Genomic DNA, 14,409 nt, shown 5'->3' on the forward strand with positions numbered 1-14,409 from the left:
TGGGAAATTATAATTAAACTAGAAAAATTGAGAAAGAAAAAGGATCTGTATGAAAAAGGTTGAACTTAAAAAACAAAACAACATCAAGAACATCAAAATAAACAAAATAAAACAACCAAACTGAAAAAAAAAAAAAGAGAACACAACCAAAAACAAAGCAGTATGTATATGTTATCGAATATTGTCTGGGCAACACGTGGTCTTCTGGGGTATGAGATGTTAATCACAGTTCTGATATGACTGGAGGCTGCTAGTTTCTCAAACCCCAGCAGGCTGACACCCTAAATCTCTCTTCAGCCCACTTAAAAGGCACTTTGAGCTTGTTCACTTGCTGAGCAGAAGCTTTCCCAGGGAAGTGCTTGTTGCTGGAATCACTGCTGAAGTGGCTATCCACTTACCCTGTGTGCCAAAACTGGTCTCCCTCTGCCTCCGAGGGTTAGGGCTGCAAGGCGGCTCAGACCCCGCCCTTAGGCTACTTGGTTGCTGGGTTACCAGCTCCTACCCAATTCTAGCTCTGCGACCCTGAGGACGGAGCTTGCCGGGGCAGATCGCTCACAATGGCTGCCTGTGACCCAGAGCCAAACACTATTAGCTCCGTCTGGCTCAGCGGCTCAGACTGGGGCCCTAGACAAAGGCCAAAGTTCTCCGCACTCCCGCTCAGGCTTTCCCCAAGGCAGTTCAGCTGAGTGCCAAGTCCAAAGACACCAAAACAGTTCACAGGTAAGGCCTTTCTGGTTTGCAGTCTCGCTGCTACTGAATTTACAGTTGCGGGCGGGTTTAGACAGATTGAACACATGTGACCACTTGCCGGTTTTCCACTGTTTTAATCCTCCTCTTGGGGTCCAGAAGTCTCTCGCTGACTCCCTGTATCCTCTCAGGGGTGATGATAGGCAGATCCCACCAGCCAGAGATGCCTGGAGTCCTATCTCCCCAGACTCATGGTGCCCAGATGCAAGGAAGCTGTTACTCGGCTGCCATCTTGCTCCACCTCCTCATGAATTTTCTTGATGTTTGTTGAAACTAGATAGAAATCTATCAATTTTTATTCCTTCAAGAACAAGATCTTAGATTTGAATGTCATTTTTGTGTCCTAATTCATATCTTAGTAAATTTAAAGTAATTACCAAAATAGATTGAAGTCTTTTGCTTTCCTTATGCATATTTTTATTTTTTACAATTTCTATAGTTATAGGTAAAAATTATAGTTTTATAATTTGTATAACTACTTATTTCACATTTTAATATTTTTTCTGTTTTGAATTTAATGCAGATGTTGCATGCTGGCCCTGTGTTTGTGTTTCTTGCACCGTGGCATTTTTTTGTTTGTTTTGATTTATTAGTTAAATTTGAGTTTTAGGATCAGAGCCTTGTGTTAAAATCCAGGCTTTTCCATTTAATGGCTTTATGACCTTCAGTAAGTTACTCAACTGCTCTGAATCTCACTGTTTTCTTTTGTAAAACAGAAAAAAGTGGAAATATCTCTGTCTGACTGAAAAGGTTAACGGAGGTAAACATGTAACACATTTGTCCTGATACCTAGCACATAGGAAAGGGGCAATAAATACCAGGGAACTGTGAATCTATATTTGTGTGTGATATAGCTCATGTGTTTTATATTATATAGTTTATCACCTCTTATATGCTATATAATATACTGTGTGTTCCAGATAAACTCTTCTCTATCCCTATTGTATAGACATGACCTGACATGACCCAATTGCTCCTTGATAATCAAGAAAAAGTACTCTAATATTTAGATAGTGGCAAAAGAATCCAAAATTGCCAGGTCATTGTCTCAACTTCTAGTTCAAAGGAACCATTGTTTTGTGTCCTAATTAATTCTTGAGAAAACAAAACATTCATATGAGCAGAGCCCATTTCAGGGACAGGAAGCCCAAAGTGTTTGGTAATTCATTATGAGTAACTAAAAGTAGCATTTCCTACTTTGACCCTTTGTTTTTGAACCGTGTACATTTGGGAGAACCAGACATACATTAGAACTGGTTCAGGATGTGCACTGCATCTTGACTGGTCTAAAAATTGAATCTTCAATAAGCCATTCCACTAAATTATTAGGTGAGTTGCTTCTTGATAAGGACATATGCAATACACACAATGAATCTCATGGGGTCAGCCCAGCATTTCACTTCTTTCTTCTGTAAAAGCAATTCTTCAGATGAATGCACTGCTTGTGGGATACCGTGTTGGTGAAGATTACATTTCATTAAACCTTTGGGTGGTAATGCTGGCCGAGCAGTCTGAACAGAGACGATACTTTTATAAACAGAATAAATACGTATGTTCTAATGACTGTAAATGACTCCTGCTATGATGGGAGCAGTTGAATAGAATCAAAAAAAAGGTGGCCAATTGTTCCTCTTTGCATATGGTACCCTAGTGAGGGCTTGTTTTTGGTGTCCTTTCTTGTAAAATTATACATTCAATAGTGACAGTAGCCAAATCAGCCTTCATGAAAATTTAATTCTCATTTGTGGAGCTCATGCAATACTTCTATCTTTACCACTACAGGCAATTATTTGGGAGTCCTTTGGGCGAATACTGGGGTGGCTGAAATTAAACAGACTAACATGAACAGAAGATCAGGTCATCTTGTCTACTTGATCATTAACAGTACTTTTGGTTTTTAGATAGGAGATTCACTTAGAACAAAATTGCGGGCAGACCTCAAAGATGTGGGGTTTGGTCCAGACCGGCACAATAAAGCAAATATCACAATAAAGTGAGTCACAGGAACTTTGGGGTTTTCAGAGCATTTAAAACATATGTTTACACTATATTGTAGTCTATTAAGTGTTCAATACCATAATGTCTAAAAAATGTACATATCTATCAATTTTTATTATTAAAAATGGTAATTATCATCTGATTCTTCAGTGAATTGCGATCATTTTGCTGCTGGAGGATCTTGCCTCAATATCAAGTTTGTCATTTACAACCAGAAATATCACTCTTTCAGTGGAACAAGAGATTTTACAAAACAGAAATTTTTGTGTGTAGTTCAAAGGTGACATGAATTACTGATGTTCCCTTTAAGTTTAGAATATATTGTTGGACACTTAAGAATGGTGGGTAAATAGAGGAGAGTACGTGTTTGCAAGAAAAAATGAGTTAAAATATTGTTAGAGAGGAAAAGAACAGAAGAAAAATAATAAGCAAGGTTGTAAATGAATGTCAGAAGAGGAAGAATTTGGTTTGCTACAATTTTATTTATGATGTTTGCATCTATATTCATAAGGACATTGGTCTGTAGCTTTCTCTTTGGGTATCCTTTCCTGGCTTAGGTATCCAGGTGTTTCTGGCTTTGTAGAATTAGTTGGGAGCATTCCCCTCTTCCTGATGTTATGGAATAATTTCTGCAGTACAGGTACCAAGCTCTTTTTTGTTAGTTTCGTAAAATCTGGCTGTGAATTCACCTGCCCTGGGGCTTTTTTTGTTGTCGTTGGAAGATTTTTTTATTGTTTCAATCTCATTACTCAGTTTATTGGTCTGTTCAAGAGTTCTATTTGTTCCTAACTGAGTCTTAGGAGGTTGTATGTTTCCAGGAATCTGTCCTTTTCCTCAATGTTTTTGAGTTTATGTGTTAGAGATTTTCATAGTATTCACAGATGATATTTTGTATTTCTCTGGTATCAGTTGTTACATTTCCTTTTTCATTTCTGATTGAGCTATTGAAGTCCTTCTTGCTTCCTGGTTACTCTAGCAAGAGATTTATTGATTATTTTTTATCTTTTCAAAGAACCAATTTTTTGTTTCATTGATCCTTAGTAATATTTTTTGTTCTGCCCTGCCCTTTGTTATTTGTTTTCTTGTGCTGGCTTTGGGTTTGGTTTGTGCTTCCTTTTCTAGTTCCCTGTGATGTATCATCAGATTTTATTTGTGATCTTTCTGTCTTTTCAGTGTAGGCATGTAAGAATATAGACTTTCTTCTAAGGACTGCTTTTGCTGAATCCCATATATTTGGTTAGCTTATTATTCAGTTATTATTCAGTTTGAGAAATCCTTGTTATTCAGTTTGAGAAATCTTTTTATTTTAATATTAATTTCATCATTGACCCAATAATTGTTCAGCAGCAGATTAGTCAATTTCCATGACTTGGAGTAGAAATGGGTGTTTCTCTTGGAGTTAATTTCTAGTTTTATTCCACTATGGTCTGAGAAGACACATGGTATGATTTAAATGTTTTTGCATTTATTGAGATATGTGTGATCAATATTTTTATTTTTTCTTTTTTTAGACAGAGTCTCACTATGTCTCCTTTAGTAGAGTGCTGTGGCATCATAGCTCACAGCAACCTCCAACTCTTGGGCTTAAGCGATTCTCTTGTCTCAGCCTCCCAAGTAGCTGGGACTACAGGCACCTGCCACAACACCCAGCTATCTTTTATTGCAGTTGTCGTTGTTGTTTTAGCTGGCCCAGACTGGGTTTGAACCTGCCAACCTACATATGTGGCTGGCACCATAACCACTGTGCTGTGGGCACAGAGCCATTTATGATCAATCTTGGAGAAGGTTCCATGATAAGAATATATGTTCAGTAACTTTGGGGAAAAATGTTCTGCAAATGCTGTTGGGTCCATTTGCCCTAGAGTCCCATTTAATTCCACTGTTTTTTAATTTATTTTTTCCTTAGATGACCTGTCCAGTTCTGTCAGTGGGATGTTGAAGTCTCTGGTGATTACAGTGCTGCTGTTTATCTCTTTGCTTAGATCTAGTAAGGTTGGCTTTTTGAATCATGGGTTCCTGTGCTAGGCACATAAATATTTAAGATTGTTATCTCTTCTTGTTTAATTGTTCCCTTTTTAAAAAATAATAGATTTTAATTCATTGATTCATATTTTATAACCTCAGTTAACTATGCAATTCCTTATAATGTACAACTTATGAATACCTAAGCATTAAATATTTTATCTATTTCATGGTATTACATGATTTTGTTTAAAACACTTGTGGTTTTGATGTGAGAATTTGCAGGCATGAAGCTTTATTTCCTATTTAAGCTCTGCAATTTGTTTGAACTTATTTATATAAGGAACATAATATTCGCTTGTTATACTGAGAGTCATTCAAGTATGTCCAATTTGCATTCCCATATTTGAATCCCACACATACAATTTAATTTCCTTTCCATTGCTTTTTCTGCCTATCTTAAAAAGATTAAGAATGACATACATATTTTTGGATGCTTCATAGCTGTACTTCCCAGAAAATTTGCCTAATTAAGAAGATTCTGTCATCTTTTATTTTAAACCCATTTCCTTCATCTGGAGGGCAGCAGAGGTTTTGAAGATTTTACGTATCTCTAAAGATTTTGCATCTATTTCAAAAAGTCTTGCAAGGGGCAACTACGACAGTGTCCAGTTTTTTAACATGTGATCATATTCATATCTTTAGCATGGACCTTGAAGGTATTTTATATTTTGTGATTTTTTTTCTCTTTTATTTAGACATTGATATGATTCCTGGAGAGCCTTTTTTAAGGCAGCCCTTCATATTTTCAGAGAAAGTCATTTTATTTTACCTAATGAGAATTTCTTAGATGCTTACTGTTCTTTGTAAAAGTACTGGTAGTTCCAACCTGCAATCTACAGGGTTTGCTTTTGCTCTTTGAAGCATCGCTTGACTGACAGAAAGCTTAGAGTAGATTACAGTGTGCCTTGAGAATCAGCCTTTAGTCCATATCTCCTTAAATAACCATGGTTTTCATTTTATTGAGAAATCTTCAATTGTTTTACTAAAATTACTAGTATACAATGAAATAATCAAGAGCTTACAACAAAAGGCAATGGTTTCAGCAGTCTCTCAGCTCACCACTCTTTATACTCAGTCTTTCTAAAGGCAATAATGTTGAACTGAGGGTTTAGTTCTAAAGACCTTCCTTAAAAAAATCATCTTTAGGCTTGGTGCCTGTAGCTCAGTGGCTAGGGTGCCAGCCACATACACCAAGGCTGGTGAATTTGAACCCAACCTGGGCCTGCCAAAGAACAATGACAACTACAACAACAACAAAAAATATAGCTGGGCACTTGAGAGGCTGAGGCCAATGAATCGCTTAAGCCCAAGACTTTTAGGTTGCTGTGAGCTGTGATTCCATGGAACTCTACCGAGGGCAATGTAGTAAGATGCTGTTTCAAAAAACAATTATCTTTAATATAATTTAGTTATCATATCTTGATATGCAAATTTAAAACATTTTAATGTATTTCCTGTTATGACAGATATAATTTATCTCACTCACTTCCTGCCACCAGTTTCCTTTTTTTGATGTAATGACATCACTTTTGGATTCATTAGCTGGTTTCATTTAAACTTAAAAGAAATAGAAAAATCAACATCTCTCTCTTTTTCTCCATCTTTCTGATTTCTACTCTTTTTCTCCTTATAGAAACATACGTGTTATATTATCTAAAGCCAAAGGAGAAACATGAAAAGCTTGCTTACCCAGGTATAGCAGCCAAGGGTAAGCGACCCAAGTAAGATTTAGGTCATTTCTGCTAAGATTTATAACACTAGGCTCCTTAGCAACTCATTATTGTAGCAACACTCAAGATACTTATATTGTACTTTCTATATCCAAATACTTAAGGATGATGAATAATAATAACAATAACGGCAACTACCAGTACAACAATAAACACAGAATGTTTAGTGTTAAGCACTGTTATAAATTCCTGAGATACATTTTTAAACTTTCAGAACACTCTTTGAGGTGTTACTATGCCCATTTTACAGATGAAGAATCAGGGGCAGAGATTATGTGATCTATCTGTTCTGGTTACTATTGTTACAGAATAAATTGCCCCAATACATAAGTACTATTGATTAGCCTCACGGATTCTGTCAGCCAAGAATCTGGACAGTGCCAGGCAAAGACGGGTCATCTCTGTTTCAAGATACCTGGGATTTATGCTGGAACTAACCAATCTACCAAATCTGTCAGCAGAATGTTGCTTTTGGCTCTAATTTCAGTGGGGGCTTGTCAACTGGAACACCTGCAAGTGCCCTCTCTGTGTAATCTGTACTTCCTCATAGCATGGTAGCCCGGGGATTTCAGATTTTTACCACATAAAGCCCTGGACTACAAAGAGGGGGGAGTTGAATTGCCTTCTGTGACCCTGCGTTGGGTGTCACGCAGTGTTACTGCTGCTGCATCGTATTAGTTGAGGACAAGTTACAATCTGCCAAGATACAAGGGTAAGATTCTCTCCTATTTTTTTCCTCTATTTTTCCTATAGCATAAATTTGAAAAGCTTCTGAAAAAATGATACATGCTATAAATTTTCCCATTCCTTGTAATAGAAAAAAGGAAAGTCTAACAATTCAATAAAATGACATACTTTGATTTTTTAATGAGAAAACATATCTTATGGACATTTAAAATAATTACACTTACATCTTCTGTCATTTGATTTTTCTTTGAAAAAGGTAACTTTTGTTTCTGTCATTATTTTTTGTGGGGGAGAATTCCAGGAATGATGGCTTTGTTCCTGGTATTCTGAAATTTATAAGGGTATGCATTGGAATACATATAAGTTCATTCTTTACTCAGGAAATTTGACCTCCTTTCAATCAGAGATTTATGTCCTTCAGTTCTTGAAAATTATCTTCAGTTACATTTTTGAACATTTTTTTCTTTCATGTCTCATTCTTTCTTTATAGAATCTTCCTTATTTAGAAGCGGAACGTCAGTGTTTCCCCGCCCCCACCCGTTCTCCTGTTATTTTCTTTTTTGTTATATTTCTGGAAAGTTATCTAAAATCTTGCTTTCTCTGCTGGCCAAACTTTCTGCTTATTTTTGCTTACTTCTGCTACCCTTATTTTTTGATTGATATATCTTTTCATATCTCTATGAAGTCATTAATTAGCATTTTACATGTTTCTTTTTAATCTAGCTCTATTGCTTTATTTTTGTTGTTATTGTCGTTGTATTTTTTCTTTTATTCTTTTCGGGTTGGAGTATTCTCTAAATATTTAGAACTGGTGGTCTGCTTTGTTCAGAAGTGAACCACTAAAAAAAAAAAAACTGATTGGAAGCTCTTTGGGCATGGGGTAGGCATTGCTGATTGTCAGGGCTTATCTGTAATGTTTTATATAGTTTGTCAGCAATTTCATTTGAGAAACCCCAGCTGACAGTAAAATGCTCCAGTCATTTACCCCAGAGATTAGCTGCTGATTTTCATGTGTGTGTGTGCAGTAAGTATTTATCACAGAGACAGTTAGAATCCCAGCTGAAGATTACCACTTTTTAAAAAATGCATATTTATTTCAAATCAATGTGTATTGATTATTATTTTCATTAGAACAACTAACATAACTATGTAACTTTGCAAGTAAATTTTATTTAAAATAAAATAAAAGTGCCAACCATTTAAATTTGTTTAATTTTTAATTTAAACATACTTTAAATTTGATTTATTGCTTTCTGATTTTTTAGGTAGCAGAGGCAGAAACAGTGAGGTGAGACTATCTTCTCACTATTTTCTGTTGAAGAATTTGCTCCCAAAATTGTCATGATAATAAAGCTTCATGACTCAAATCTGGACACTTACCAAAATGTCAATATTCAAATTATGAGTGTGGATATCCAACTGAAATTTTCTTTCTTAGTAATCAGAAAAGCATGGAAAACTAATAGTATCAGTAAAAATTAAGCTGTTGTTCAAAATTTTGCATTATGACATGCATTATATATTTCTATGTTTGTTTGCACCAATGATCTCCTTGTTCTAGTCTCAACATGGAAAGGCAAGACTCTGCAACAGTAATTCAAAGCCAGTTGGAGCACACGTTCCATCATTGTCTCTGTCTTTAATCATCTCATTGAGCATCTATGTGATGTAGAACTTTGGATTAAGTTCAAGAAGTCCTGGTTCCTGTCAATGGAGAGCTTTTTGATCTATATTAAAGAAATGTAGTACATAAAGCCAGGGTAAGTATATAGCAGATGGTGGGGCAAGATCGTTGGCTAGCATTTGCCATGTTCCTCCTATCAGAGAAACGTTCAATGGCATTGATGTATGGGAAGTTAGGATTTTAGATGTAGAAGAAATGTTTTCAGCCATTTTGGATGTGGGAGGGATGACTTGGTTGAAATGTTCGAGTCAAAAAAGAGAAAAATCCATGCTGTAGGTAGCAAGGACATCCACTTAATTCAAACAGAACATGTTGACACATAATTAGTAAAGTGAAAGGAGGCTTTTTCATGGCTGACAGGATAGCCTGGAAAATTAACCTACAAAATACACTGAAGGAAGGAAAGAAAACGGAATGTAAAAGTGCAATAGCAATAATTGTAATGCAGATGAATACTCCAAGACAGGATCTAAGAAATGGTAATAAAAGGCACATTTGTTTAAAAACCCAGCAAAAGTTCATTGTAATGAGAGGAAAACAAAAGAGGGAACCCCATGGGAAAATTGGATGAAGGAGTATCTTATCATTTAATATTTTGAAGGTAAAGTTTCCAGGGAGAATGACAGAAAATAATTTGAAGTTCAAAGCGAGGGAATGCAGAGATGAGATTTCGTAACATGCCCTGGTTGATTGACCATCATTTGCATGTTGCAGTTGGCCTGCAAATGAACGGGAATCTCCTGGGAGGCGGCCCTGGTGGAGCTGGCGGGAGAAGGGAGCCAGACCTTGGGTGAGACTTCCGCTTCCCAGATTCATAATGTTTGACCCTGGGCAAGTAGCTTACCCTTTGTGAGCTTCATCATAGGTCTTAACTCAAAAGGGAGTTGTGAGGATGAAATGAGTAAATAAATATATGCAGAGCCCTAAAACAGCATCTGGTGCACCACCCTTACAGTTATTCCAATTACAATTATTATCACTAAGGGGGCTTTTTTTTTCAGTGCATGCAAGGCATTGTGAAACGTTTCTGATTAAATACTTTTTTTCTGGTCTTAGCTTTCTTCATTCACTCAATGAGTAAAGAACACAGGAGGTGCCTAGCTCTGGGCACACCTGAGATAGTTAAATCTCTGCCAATGGAAGGCCTGCATTTAGCTTTTAAGAGAAAGATGTACTAGGAGAGTAAAATTTTTATTTTGAAGCTATGGCTTTCAATGCCTCCACTATTATATTTCCCCTGGTCTTTCAGGCCTCATCAGTAGCTTTTTATATGTACTTCCCTCAGCCTAGATTTGTTACTTCATACGGACAAAAGGAAAGGGTTTATGCTCAACTTTGGACTTGACAATTTTAGCATTGAGTATTAAAAACAAAGTCTGAAGGATTCACAGGGAATATTTGAATAAGTAAACCAAAGAGCAGAGAACATAGGACAAAGTAAGAAGTTCTAGATTGTTCTGTTTTCTCACTATAATGACAGAAAAGAAACTTTTTTTTTTCCTTTTAAGATGTAGGGGATGGGAATGGAGCTTGTGAAAAGAAAAGATGAAGTGAAACAGTGTTTAGAGGTAAGTGTGGGATGCTTCCTACTGCCCTCTGCTGAGGCCACACCCTGTGTCCTGGAGGAATGTTACAGAACAGCAGACCCTTTCTAGGGGGATCCAGAGCATCAGAAAGTTGGGTTTCATCACTCAGAGTGTGTCCTCCGGGTGCTGCATCCATCTTAGAGAAGCCCAGGTGGAGCCCGAGCATGGATTAGCAAGGGCAGCCATGCAGGGCTGGGCCAACAGGGTCTGAAGTGGCCTGCCACTTTCCCAGAGCCCAGTGAGGTTTGGTGGAGTTCTCAAAAGTTTTGTGTTCTCTCAAGAAGGGCCAGAAGTGAGAGAGAGCAAGCTAGAGAATCGAGTTTTTTCTGTTGAGGAAAGATGGGCTTGATATGCCAACCAAAAGACATGTAGGACTATGGACATAGTGACCCGTGCAGGGGGGACAAAGGCCATGGGGAAAACAGACCTGTCACATTGCTGTGGAAATCTGTGAGAACAGAGGAGGGTCTCAGAACAAAGGAGCTCGTCTTTTCTGCAGCCCTTCCCCACCTGGAGTTCTCTGGTTCTGTGGGAGCCCCTCTCAACCCCAAAGAGAAGGGAGGGGAAGTGTGGGGAGAAATATTGCATTGATTACTGAGAAATTACAGAAAAGACTGATTTTTAATCTGGAATTGGCTTTTTTTCTGAACACCCAAGATTAAATGATTTTTGTTTTGTTTTGCTATTGAATGGAAATGGAAAACAGGAATAGTGCACAGTTTAGTAATGGAAAATCAATACTTCAGTGCCTCTGTTGGCATTGACGTTTTGCCTGTAACTCTCACCCAAGCTACACCTATGAGGAACACTTAATAGCAACACAAATAGCTTGATCAGGCACCAGAATCAGCAGTGGAGAAATAAACCCTTTTGGGACACGGGATTATGAGCCAGAAGGAGAGGCAAAGGCATGAAGGAGACGGCCAGGCGTGGCCCTGCGAGATTTAAACAGGCAGAGAAACAAGAGAAGGGCACTGTGGGCCTGCATCGAGGCACACGGGCCAGGTACAGACAGGGGTTGGGGGCAAGTAACATCCAATCTCCCAGAAAAACTGAGCAGTAGGGAGGAAGGTTATTTGGGACAAATTATGGACTTTATGGCAATTAAGGAAAAATATTAAGGTTATGAGTAATAATTTTTCTGCTCAAAATACCTTATTTTACAATGATTATTCAGTTTGCTATGCAGACAATGACCTCCCCATCACAGAGAAGACCATGTTTTGTTCATAGAAGTGACCAAAGCCCTCTTTCATTGTTCTGTATTAGAGAGCTGATTCTGCCACCTACCTGTTATACAACACTGGACACATGACCTCTGACTTGAGTTCATCAGTACAAAATGGAGAAAATGAGAGTAATTGTCTCATAGGATTGCACTGATACTCACACAAGTTAATATTTGCCTGGCACAAGTGTTATCTATTATCACTGTAATATTTTGTTTTAAATAAACTTGGGTACCCTTGAGAAAACTGAGTAATAAATATTCTGGTACATCCAGGTTTCTGAGTTCAGCGAAGGACATAGAAACAGGATTCAAGGTCTGGGTTAACTGAGGTTATGTGAATAAGCAACTGGAGGGCTTTCTGTATAACTCTGGCAATTATAAATAACATTTCCTTGCTCTTCCTTCTTTGTTACAAATAAGGATTTTGTTTGGCAGCTTTGCTTTTCCCAGGAATTTTCTATTTTGAAGTTTTCTTCCTGAGCCCTTGTCCACTTCTCAGTATCCTTTAGGGATTTTTTCTTTCTTTCTTTTTTTTTTTTAATCAGACAAGGGATTTTTACTGTGTAGATTTTTTTTTCACTCATTTTAGGATTCTCTGACAGGTATGTTTCTTAAAAGACCAGTAACAACATAATACTACTTTTTGCTTTTTAGAATTTGCACATTCAGAATCCTGTACATTTTAGTTATAAAAAAATTAAGTTAGCAAAATCTTCAAGAGAAGACTTGGAAACTCATTATCAATTCACAGAAACTGCTGTCAGGTTTTGCCCCCATTTTACCTAGAACAGAATGAATGCAGATTCTTCCTCTCACTTTTCCTTTCCTAATGATGAGCTATTGATGGTGAATATCAGCATGTCTATGGCAAATATTGAGTTAGTTTTTCTTAAAAAAAATAAATAAAACCTATTGACTTTATTTCCTATGTACTCTCAGAATCTGACTTTTTTCTAAATCTGTCCTTTGGCCCCCACTATAGTCCAAGCCACCATCCTCTCCCTTTGATTATTGCATCACCCTTCTAGCCGATCTCTCTTTCTTTCACCTGTTTAGTCATGCTGGGCCCTGTGAATTCCTTGACCAGTCTAATTATGCTGCTTCTTTAGGCTCTTTGCATCAACTATTCCCTCTTTGAAAATACTTTTCCATTATGTATCCACATGGCTTTCTTCCTTGCTTCCTCTGTGTCTTTAACCAACATCAACTTCTCAGTAGTCACCCTGATTAGCTAATTTCAAACTCCCCAAAGCCACTGCCCATTCCTCATATGGTGGTCTGCATATTCTCCATAAGTTTCATCTTTTTCCATGCACATTATTTATTCATTTATTAGAAGCATTATTAATCATGTATCTGCCCAAGACACAAAGGTAGAGGTCCTTTTCTTCTATTTTCTCTTTCTATGTATCTCAAGGCTTTAGAACACTACAGAGCTACCATGAACTCCGAGCAAGTGTGTACAGAATCATGGAAGACAAATGGGAGTCTTGTTTATTGAAAAAACCACGAAGAGGGCAGCACCTGTGGCTCAAGGAGTAGGGCACCGGCCCCATATACCAGAGGTGGCGGGTTCAAACCCAGCTCCAGACAAAACAAAAACTGCAACAACAACAACAAAAAAAAAAAAAAAAAGAAGAAGAAGAAGAAGAAGAGGAAGAAGAAAAAAGAAAAAAAACGTGAAGAGCACATTTCAGTTTTTGGACATACGCTGGTTCCCTTTTTGCTATCTTATTTTGGTTGAGAGATCACATTGCTCACTTCTATCTTGGGAATAAATTATGTGAGAAAGTGTTTGAATCTCTGCAAATGGAATAACTAGTTTAGAATGTAGTCATCAATTCAGATTTATCATGTGTCTTTTCAGGGTTAATGTGATTCTGAGCATGGAATGTGACCAAACCTGTACATTCCACTCAGATACAAAGTTGCCCTTAGTGTTCTGATGAACACTGCAAATTAAGTATTTTCCTGAGTAGTAGAGCCAGTGAAAATTAACTAAAAATTAATGACTAAGTCTTAGATCATTTATCACATAATGTAGTTCTGATTATTGAGTGTATGATGGATTGAGGAAGGATCATATTGTAAATAGAGTGAAGTTTTCCTTATTTTTCAAGATTTCTCTTAAGCAATTTAACATTCTGTGGAATCTAATATTTCTTTTGCTGCATATAAGAATGATTTGAAAATAAAGCACATCTAAGATGCAGGAATGCTTGAATATGAGAAGGTAAACCATTCTTTAACATTTTCCAAATAGGTTTGATAGGAGAGAATAAGCATTTGGTAGAAATTATAAAATATGAAAGATATGACTATGGACGGATTGGGGAGAGATTTGGCCTAGGAGGTCTTGAATAAACCTGCATGTAGGAGAGAAACTCTTGAATACTTGCTCTGTGATAATCTTTGCTTCATCTGAGAAAGGCTGATTTGGTAAACTCTTACTATTATTTCTTGGCATGGTGTGCATGACATTGAAGATTATGTTACACTGAGAAAATATATTTGGTTTACAAGGTAAGAAAATAAAAGCTCAAAATAATCAGAGTATTGCTTTTTTTTCCCCGTCTGTGTGAAAAAATTATACATTATAATTACTAACTTTTTTCAAATAGAAGATTATCAGTAAATGCCCCAAGAAAAAAAAGATAAGTTACAGCTGGATGTTATCCTAACAGGCTATAAAAAAGGGCTGAGAAAGTTAAGTTTCTATCT

The 14,409-nt window shown here is 37.0% G+C and overlaps 1 long non-coding RNA gene across 1 annotated transcript; it reads left to right on the top strand.

Annotated features, from left to right (window-relative positions):
- The first annotated feature begins 8,755 nt into the window (after positions 1-8,755).
- Positions 8,756-13,326, top strand: LOC128588761 (uncharacterized). Its single transcript, XR_008380811.1, has 4 exons — positions 8,756-8,947; positions 9,586-9,661; positions 10,380-10,439; positions 13,106-13,326. It is a non-coding gene; the product is annotated as an uncharacterized LOC128588761 (long non-coding RNA).
- The last annotated feature ends 1,083 nt before the right edge of the window (positions 13,327-14,409 follow it).

This window comes from Nycticebus coucang, chromosome 1 (assembly GCF_027406575.1).
Source record: "Nycticebus coucang isolate mNycCou1 chromosome 1, mNycCou1.pri, whole genome shotgun sequence".
NCBI classification, from domain to species: Eukaryota; Metazoa; Chordata; class Mammalia; order Primates; family Lorisidae; genus Nycticebus; species Nycticebus coucang.